Consider the following 9127-nt stretch of genomic DNA (forward strand, 5'->3'; position numbering starts at 1 on the left):
TCCAACTAGCTACTACTAACTGCTGGTGGAGCTTGGGACTGTTAAATGCCGACCATTCGACATTCCACGCTAATTCACGACGAATGTGTTTATACTCCGTGTTTAGCTACACCAATGCTAGTATGCGTTAGCTGAACTTTACGGATCCTGCTTGCAAGTGTCCGCTCATTAGACAACAAACTGGACTACATCCAACTTCAACAACACTCCCAACGTGAGTTCAGAGACTGCCGTGTTTTTGTTGTTGTGGAAACCTGCCTGAATAGTGTACCGGACTGTCCAGCTACCAGGCCTGCTAGCCCTCCGAGCTAGAGATGCTCTGTCGCCGGGTAAAAGAGATGGGCTGTGTTAACACGGAGTGGTGCAGAAATGTGGTGATTTGTATCCATTTAACTGCTAATTGCTGGTGGAGTTTGTGACTGTTAAATGCTGACCATTCTACATTCCATGCCGATTCACGGCTGTGTTATTCTCGGTGTTTACAGCCCACCAAGCGCTAATGATAGTATGCGTTAGCTGAACTTCACGGAGCATATAATGCGTGTTCACTAAATGTAGCTTGTTTCCTATGTTGTTTTTATATAATGTAGTTTTTATTAATTTTAAACGTGTAACACCACTTCAGTCACGATGAAACGTTTCGTGTATATGGTTGAAATGACAATAAAACACGCTTGAGTTGAGTTGAATGCCTCTGTCGGTCTGTCAAGCGATAGGCGTGTCTTAAAATAAATAAGAACTGTTTTCATTCAACATTGTGCCCATTATTATCATCAGTGATTAAGTAACTGACTTTTAAAAACATTTTTAAAAGGATATCGTCTAATTATTATCGGCAAAATCTGCAAAAATAGAGATATTTTTTTGTCTATATCGCCCACCCCTAGACCACACGTATTCAAAATCAAAATTTCTTCGCCCAGAAAAAGAAAAAAAAAGGATATTGAAAAGAGCACGAGACCGTCTTTTTGAAGCGTGAAGGCTACCGTAGCTGTAATACGTACTTTGAACTGCGTGGCACGAGAGAGCTGATTGCCATATATGATCTCAACGTTAGATGGGAGAAATTCCCACACATTGGACCTTTAACAAAGTAGTGTCCAGCATTGCTTTCGGGCCATTACATGCTCAGCTCCAGATGACCCATCTTGTCTTTGTCTGTATAACACAAGCACACACACACTCTCTCTCACAAATTCTCACACACACACACACACACACACACACACACACACACACACACACACACACACACACACACACACACACACACACACACACACACACACACACAGCAGCTATTGATTATTCCATTGATTAATCGAGTAATCAGATAATAAATGCTTTACATTTTGCTTCATAGTAAACCGGAATAGTAAACAAAAGAGAAGTTTCTTTTTCAGAAAAGGCACAAAAAAAAAAAAATCTAAATAGCAGCCAATACCAGGGATAGATACTAGTATTTTAAGCAATGGCTGCACAGGCCACCAAGCTCCTTATTCTGTACATTTTTGGTGATTTCCGCCCCCCTTTCCCTTATGCCTCTGGCTCTTTACACGGGGTAAAATGAAAACAAAAGGACGGATTTCATCTTCCGGGACTCAGACCCGGAAACACAACTTCCGCTACGCTCCTCCTTGAATGACGAATAGATTACCACCGTCTGCTGGCAGGGAGAGTTATTTCCTCTCATGCATGCGCAGAACGTACGTGGTAGTTGCCCGTTGGCTGCGGTCTCTGCAGTGCAACTTTTTTGGCCAAGACAAAGGGGATGTGAGGCGACCCGACTGTCAGCCTTCGTTGCCACTAGTTCTGCGCCGTCTGCTCTGGTGCGTCATGGCCGTAGAAATGAATTTGATAGAAAGGCCATTGAACTGTTTCCCATGGTAATTTGATTGGCACACAACAAAATGGCGATTGTTTAGTTCGTTGTCATAGCGACAATTTGTGTGCTATGACCAAGGGGGTAAGCTTCGCTTCAGAACTCGAACCTCCTATGGCGCCATTTTGATGCTACAAAGCGATCACCTCCCGTTAGCATTCCATTGACTGCCATTCATTTTGACGTCACTTTGACAGCGAATAACTTTACATCTGAAGCGTTTAAAGACTATTTGTCCATTGTTCATTTCTAAAGAAACACGACAATGTATAAAAGGCTCCATTACCTTGTACCTCACGTTATGGCTCCGTAGCAGACGCTTTTGTAAAAATAGGCTAACGATTGTGTCATAACCAAGTGACTTACTGTCGCACAGTAGAGGAATTACCGTATAGTACAGGAGAAGCTTGCAGGCAGTTTCGACTTACATTAGCTGTTTAGGTTTAATTACTAATGTTAACTAGCATGTTAGTTAGCAATAATTAGCCTGTGCTTATGTTATCTCCTTACATATACCTACACTCTCCGTCTGTGTAAGATTGGGAATGATTGAGATTTCTCTCGGCACAGCTACCAGAAGACTTCACACTTTCAGACACGTTGCTCACGTCACATTTACGTTGTCTCCGTCAGTTGGAGGCTGCGCAGTAAAACAAGGTATCACCGCAAAAGTGCTTCTAATAGCCTTCACTGGTCTCCGTCCAGAGCAACGGGATCTATTGGTCCATTATTTATTTATTTATATATATATATATATATATATATATGTGTCAATGGCTATGACGCGTGCTGTGTCGCAGCTCGCTGGGAGAACAAAATTGAACTCTTGCGACAGGCTACGGACGGTTCCTATCCAACAATTCCAGCGGAAGTTTGCGTTGCTATGGTACTGATAAACAAATGCTAATTGGTAAGCTAGCAACAGACACCGAACTATTGACATTATACCGCTATATCACATTTAACCGACCTGACATGTCAACGTCCTGGGCAACTTTTCTCCACGCAGCAGCCTTTCTGTTTATATCTCTATAACCCTCATCAGAGAGGTCCTGGAGAATCGTACATTCAGACACTTATCGGTCGTTCTAGTCCCTCCGCCATTTTTGTGAGTCGCTTCCGACGCTTTTCAGCGGTGTAGTACGACGTCCGCTGGGGGGCGTATTGCATATTATGGAGCCGATTTCAAGTGCCAGTGGGGAGGCGGCGTTAGCCTTCAACACCCCCCTCGCCACTTCGCCATTGCATGAAGTTAATTTGACTCATGGAGCTGCTGGCTCTCTGCCTCATAACGTTACTACTCCACTGCTTGTTTGTACACTACTGCAAAACCTCAGCTCCGCGACTTGCCGGAAGTCGGCTTATTATCGGAAGTTTATATGTTACCATGGCAATGGTACACCAAAATTGTGATTTGAATGGAAATGGCCTTTCTATCCATTTTATTCTATGGTCAGGGTCTTTAGACAGTGCTTAATTTGTAAAGTGGGAGGTCCCGGAGCCTGGATCCGGCGACTCAAAACGGGGGTTGGAGGTAACGGAACAAAAAACAAATGACACTGCCTACGTAGCTTCTCTGTCTAAAAAAACCCTAAACAACGCTGTGTGTATATGAGGGAAATGTTTCTTTTTATTTCAGAACGTGCACTGCATCGGTGCGAAATGTAAAAAAAACAAAAACAATACGCTGCAACAATCGTTTTCACAAGCAGCAATTATCCATCGGACTATTAAATTAACCAAAAAAACAAACAAACACCGTGGTCTCCACATTCTTGATCGGCGGAATGGTTTTTGCTCGTTTGGGATCCGACTGGCCAGCGTATTTGAAAAAGTTAAGCAAACTTTTTTGTATTTTTGAATTTTTTCCACTGAGTGGAATGAGGCAGCAATCTCAACCAGGAGAAGCGCTTGTATCACTTGAAGTGCAGCGCCGCGCTGCTGAAGTGCCTCCCCTCCCTCCCCTCTGTCTCCCCCTCCCTCCGTCCCTCTCTGTCTTACCCTGAAAAGTCACCTAAAAAAACACATTGAAAATGCAAACTTCAATGGGGGATAAAGACTAACAAGACAGATAACAACGTTGAACACTACACAAACAGTAATTTATTTTTTTCATTTAGGGACTGTTCGTTATTTATTTAATGGGCCACCGGAGGAGTTTTGGGATCTTTAGTCTAAATAGACTTGACCTTCCCCTCGCCAGTATAATTTTTCTATGACCAAAAAAAAAAAAAAAAAAAAGGCATGACCCTCTCCAGCAATTTATTGATGCCCTACGTGCTAGTTTGCGCTTGGTAAAGATGTACACATACAGACGCCCTTTGATTTTTTTACAGCCATGATATACATGAGTTAACCTCTGCTTTCTCATCTTACGCATCCCACTCCTCTGTTATGGTGTGGTGGCCATTTCAGTAGATTTACTCACAAACATTGTTGTGGAAACACAATAAGCATGGAAACTACATGCACACTTCCTGCATTACTTCAAATACTAAGTTACTCCTCTAGTAAACTAGTATTCACATGAAATAAAATAAAACATTGAGACCATTCAGCAAAGGACATTGGGAAATAACAAATTCAACACTGGTTGCTAGGGACTCGTCACTAGGCTAGTCATTGTATGTTTTAGTACATAGGTAAAGCTTCCGAAGTTGATTATATTCAAAAAATATATGTTTATTTTTAAAGAAGATTTGAAATTACATTGTAACAATTTAACTATTCGCCCTTATGAAATCCAATCGCGGCACGGCTGTCTTGGAACGCAATAGACAGACGGTGGCAGAATGCCCCGACACTTAAATTCAACTAAAATGTAACGGTGAACACTCAGTGTTCGACCTACAGTCTGTTGAGATGCCTCTCCAAACGCAGAAACCAAGCGCAATCACAACATCAAATGTTAAGAAAAACGATCCGTATTTTGCAGTAATCCAATGACACGAAAACATTTTAAAAAGTTATCCACAGCGATCAGTAGATCCACAAAAAGGGTCACGGTGTATCCAGCAAGACCTATACGAGCATCACACTCACCAGCCAGCAAACAGGTGAACAAAGCCTCTCCACTTCGCCGTTTAAACAAAATAAAAGTCCAAATCCACACAAAACCCGCAATCAATTAGTAAGATGAGATCAAATTTATATACATGGCATTTAGGAAACCTTTATTGCAACCTTGGCACGACAAGATGTGCAGGCATAGTGCAACAGTCCTTATATTTTTTTTTTACTAAAAGCAGTCAATGAAATCAGATGCATTACCTACCACAATTTAGTTTTGTGTTATTTAAGATATTTATAAAATATCTGGTCATGCCAGACATAATTATTCCACTCACTTTTTTAAACAATGAAATTACCCGTTTTAGCCACCAGGGGGGCAATGCTCCCCCTGCCCCACAGCAAACTCATGGGTCAGACCCATCTGGTAGCGAAGGAGGTTCGAGAAAGAGCTACATGGAAAAATATGCACCAAACAAGCCACTTTGAAATTTTGCTGTTTTATGAAGACAAAAGTTGGGTGAAATTCTCCAATGAGACAACCTGTAGGGGGACTGAAGTGGTGGGCCGCGCAAGCTGTAGTTCCAATGAGATTTGGGAGACCGAAGAGGTAAAAATTACATAGTGTTGCTTTAAGTCTCATAAAATATAATAAACTATCAATTTGGAATTAATCATCAAATTAATAACCTAAATTAACATACCAATAAGTAGCAAAAGTTCAAGGATTTAGGAGTTCTTGTCACAGAAGAGGTAGGCAAAATTCCTATTTGTACAAAGTTACATGGACAACATGTATTTTCCATAGCATTTATTAACAAAATGAATAAAGCAAAAGTAAAAAAAAAAAAATCTAATTTAACTGAAAGCTCTAAGCTATAGAGGAAAATTGTGTGTGTGTGTGTGGTTTTAGTTGTACCGACTAATACAAGATGGCGGATCTGTGACCGCATGGGGTGCTGAGCATGCGATTAAAAGAAGATGGCTGAATTGAAGCTGGATGCTTCTTTGTTGAGGCAACATGGGTTGGCATGGACAGAGAACATTTAAAAGGGAGACTTGAGTGTCCTCATGGCATGTTCTATGTCCGAGCCCAATCAAAGAGGGGAGCTTTGCTAACTATTCAAGTGTGTATGCCTGGAGGTTTAAAGTCAATGGGCCTCATTCACCAATATCTTCCTAAGTTTTCTCTTAAATATGTTCTTAAGAAAGTCCCTAAGAGAAGTCTACGTCGGATTCATGACGTGTTCTTAAACAGCAGAATTTTTCGCACCTGTGTTCTTTGGATTGACGAATCCCACGTCTTCGTAACTTAAAGCCAGTTGTTCCTAATTAGCATAAGATAACGCCCCGCAAATTCCCATATAAGGACATGACGCTTCCTGTGGACCTCCTGGGAGACTGCGTTAGAGATGGTTGTCGGAGTCGCGGTGGAGGAAGTACTGAATCTCAGTACTTAAATAAAAGTACAAATAACCAGAGACATATTTACTTCAGTAAAAGTAGAAGATGTCCACTACCACAAACAAGGCCTGGCTTTTAAAAGAAGTTCTTATCCTAACCAGCATAAAACGGAAATATGTTGTTAGAATCCGAATGCGGTTGGTTTTATTAATGGATGGATTTTATTTTCTTTAACCATGCAAGTAAGCAAATAAAGTGTGTGAAGCAGCGCAAATGGGGACATGTGAAAAGGTCCAGCCAAATAAATAAGATATGAACGCGTCTTACGCAGCCTGGCGGAGGAGTAAACGACGCTGTGGAGAGAAATAGATGGCAACTATGAATCAAAAACGAGAATAATAAAAAAAAAACTTTCATTTTCACTTTTACTGGAGGCTGTATTACCGAGGGTCAGCGGCGCTGCGCCCGGGCTCTGCCGTACCAGAGCCGGCTTGGATCAGCGGTGCCCCATATATACAGTATCTACGGCAACCAAACTTCACTTCACTTGGCAGGGGGGAAACTGATCAGAAAATGTAATGGAACATTGTAGAAATGTAGTGGAGTAGAAGGTATAGATAATTGCTGCAAAATGTAACAAAGTAAAAGTCAAAAGTAGGCTATACACTATTGAGTCAAGATACGTGAAAAATTTACTTAAGTACAGTTACGAAGAATTTGTACATTGTTACATTCTACCACTGCATTTTGGCCCTATAAATAGCGCGGTCACCAAATAACGCAGGATTTAATCAGTTTAATTGCTGATGTGAATTGCAGTGTTAGTGTTTTTTTGCATAATATGTTTTTTTGTTTCAACAAATGATCAGAAATACATTACAGTACAATACTATCATTGTAAACAACTGTAGAATTAAATAAAATGCTGTAACCAATTATTTGGAGCAAATTGTCATCACTCAAATGTGCGCAAGACTGCTCTTCAGTGTTCGTAGATTTTGTTCTTGGCTAAGAACAAATCCAAGTTAAGAAAACAAAACATTTGGGTTTAAGAACACATTTCTTCGTAAGAACGGTTGGTGAATGAGGCCCAATGTGTGTACGTTAAGGTACCAGGTTAGGGCAGAGGATGTTACTTACAGGCTGTGTTATCGATGTGAGGCCTAAACTAACATCAACGTAGCAGTGTGGCTATCCAAAAACTTGACTAAACAAACATTACAACCATATAGGTCTGGATGGCATTAAATCAAATCAATAAATGTACATTAAAAGAAGTTAAACAGTTAACAGCTTTGCTTAGCCGCTTTGTTGCTATTGGTAATGCTAGCCCGGTCGGTTACATTACCACAGCAAGAAATCCTTTGTTCTGTCGTCAGAAAGCCAGGCTGGGAGAATTGTGGTTTTGAGTTCAAATGATGCAGTCTCTGTTGTGCTGTATCCCAAATCCGGCAGGCTGGAGGAAGCTCGTGGCTTCAGTCCTTGTCGTTAGCTTGGTGAATGCTTCTTTTGTTCTTTAGTTGTTGTCAGGTTAGCCGGTAGACTTTGTCCATTTTACGGGATGCTAACTGGTTTACTCCGAGCAGGCACTCGCACCATCCGCTGATGAAGAGTTGCTGTATCGGGCTACTTTCAGTAGACTGATGCCTTAAAGGGAACACGCCGACTTACTGGGACTATAGCTTATTCAACGTATCCCCCAGAGTTAGATAAGTCCAAGGGGGTAAGCTTCGCTTCAGAACTCGAACCTCCTATGGCGCCATTTTGATGCTACAAAACGATCTCCTCCCGTGAGCATTCCATTGACTGCCATTCATTTTGACAGCGAATAACTTTATATCTGAAGCATTTAAAAGACTATTTGTCCATTGTTTATTTCTAAATAAGGCTCCATTACCTTGTACTTGTTATGGCTCCGTAGCAGACGTTTTTGTAAAAATAGGCTAACGATTGTGTCATAACCAAGTAACTTCCGGTTGAATAGTAGAGGACTTACCGTACAGTACAGGAGAAGCTTGCAGGCAGTTTTGACTTACAGGAGCTGTTTAGGTTTAATTACTAATGTTAACTAGCATTTTAGTTAGCAATAATTAACCTGTGCCCATGTTATCTCCTTACATATACCTACGCTCTCCGTCTCTGCAAGATTCGGAATGATTGAGATTTCTCTTGGCACAGCTACCAGAAGACTTCCAACTTTCAGACAGGTTTCTCACGTCAATAAGTCCGAATAAGTGACAAAATAACGCCAACATTTTCGTATTTACATGGTTGTGATTTGTATAGTCACAGCGTCTACACTCCGCCCAAGTAGCAGAAGTAGCACTGCTTCGCCTTTCTGAGAATATAGTTCCCACTTTATATGCGGTTAGAAGATGGTTGTGTCTCATGTCACATTATTTGTACATGCTGCGACTATACAAATCACAACATGTAAACAGGAACATGTCGGCGTTATTTTGTCACTTATTCGGAGCAGTAGGCTAGTTGGAACTGATGACCTTCAGGATCCGCGCTAGGCTTAGCTACCGGCGGGTCGTCGGACAGAGTTACAAAACGCACGGAGATGAGAAGGTTATGTATGGACTTATCCAACTCTGGGGGTTACGGTGAATGAGCTAAAGTCCCAATAAGTTGGCGTGTTCCTTTAATAGTAACTATGGCCAAATAAAGCCTCATGAAGCTTTGTGACCCATTTTCTTCAGTTTCTGAACCCCACTCGATAGAACTCCCTGTCCAACAAGGGTTGAAAGAACACAAAAACACCATTCCTTGAGCTTTTTTCTTCAAACCAAGAGCGCCATCTAGTGGGCTCAGAAAACACAGAAAATT

The 9127-nt window shown here is 41.3% G+C and overlaps 1 protein-coding gene across 1 annotated transcript in view; it reads left to right on the plus strand.

Annotated features, from left to right (window-relative positions):
* The window catches only part of LOC120554235 (gastrula zinc finger protein XlCGF8.2DB-like), a 147610-nt gene that overhangs the window by 19903 nt on the left and 118580 nt on the right, over positions 1-9127 (plus strand). The window lies entirely within an intron of this gene.

The sequence above is a fragment of the Perca fluviatilis genome, chromosome 24 (assembly GCF_010015445.1).
Source record: "Perca fluviatilis chromosome 24, GENO_Pfluv_1.0, whole genome shotgun sequence".
NCBI lineage: Eukaryota > Metazoa > Chordata > Actinopteri > Perciformes > Percidae > Perca > Perca fluviatilis.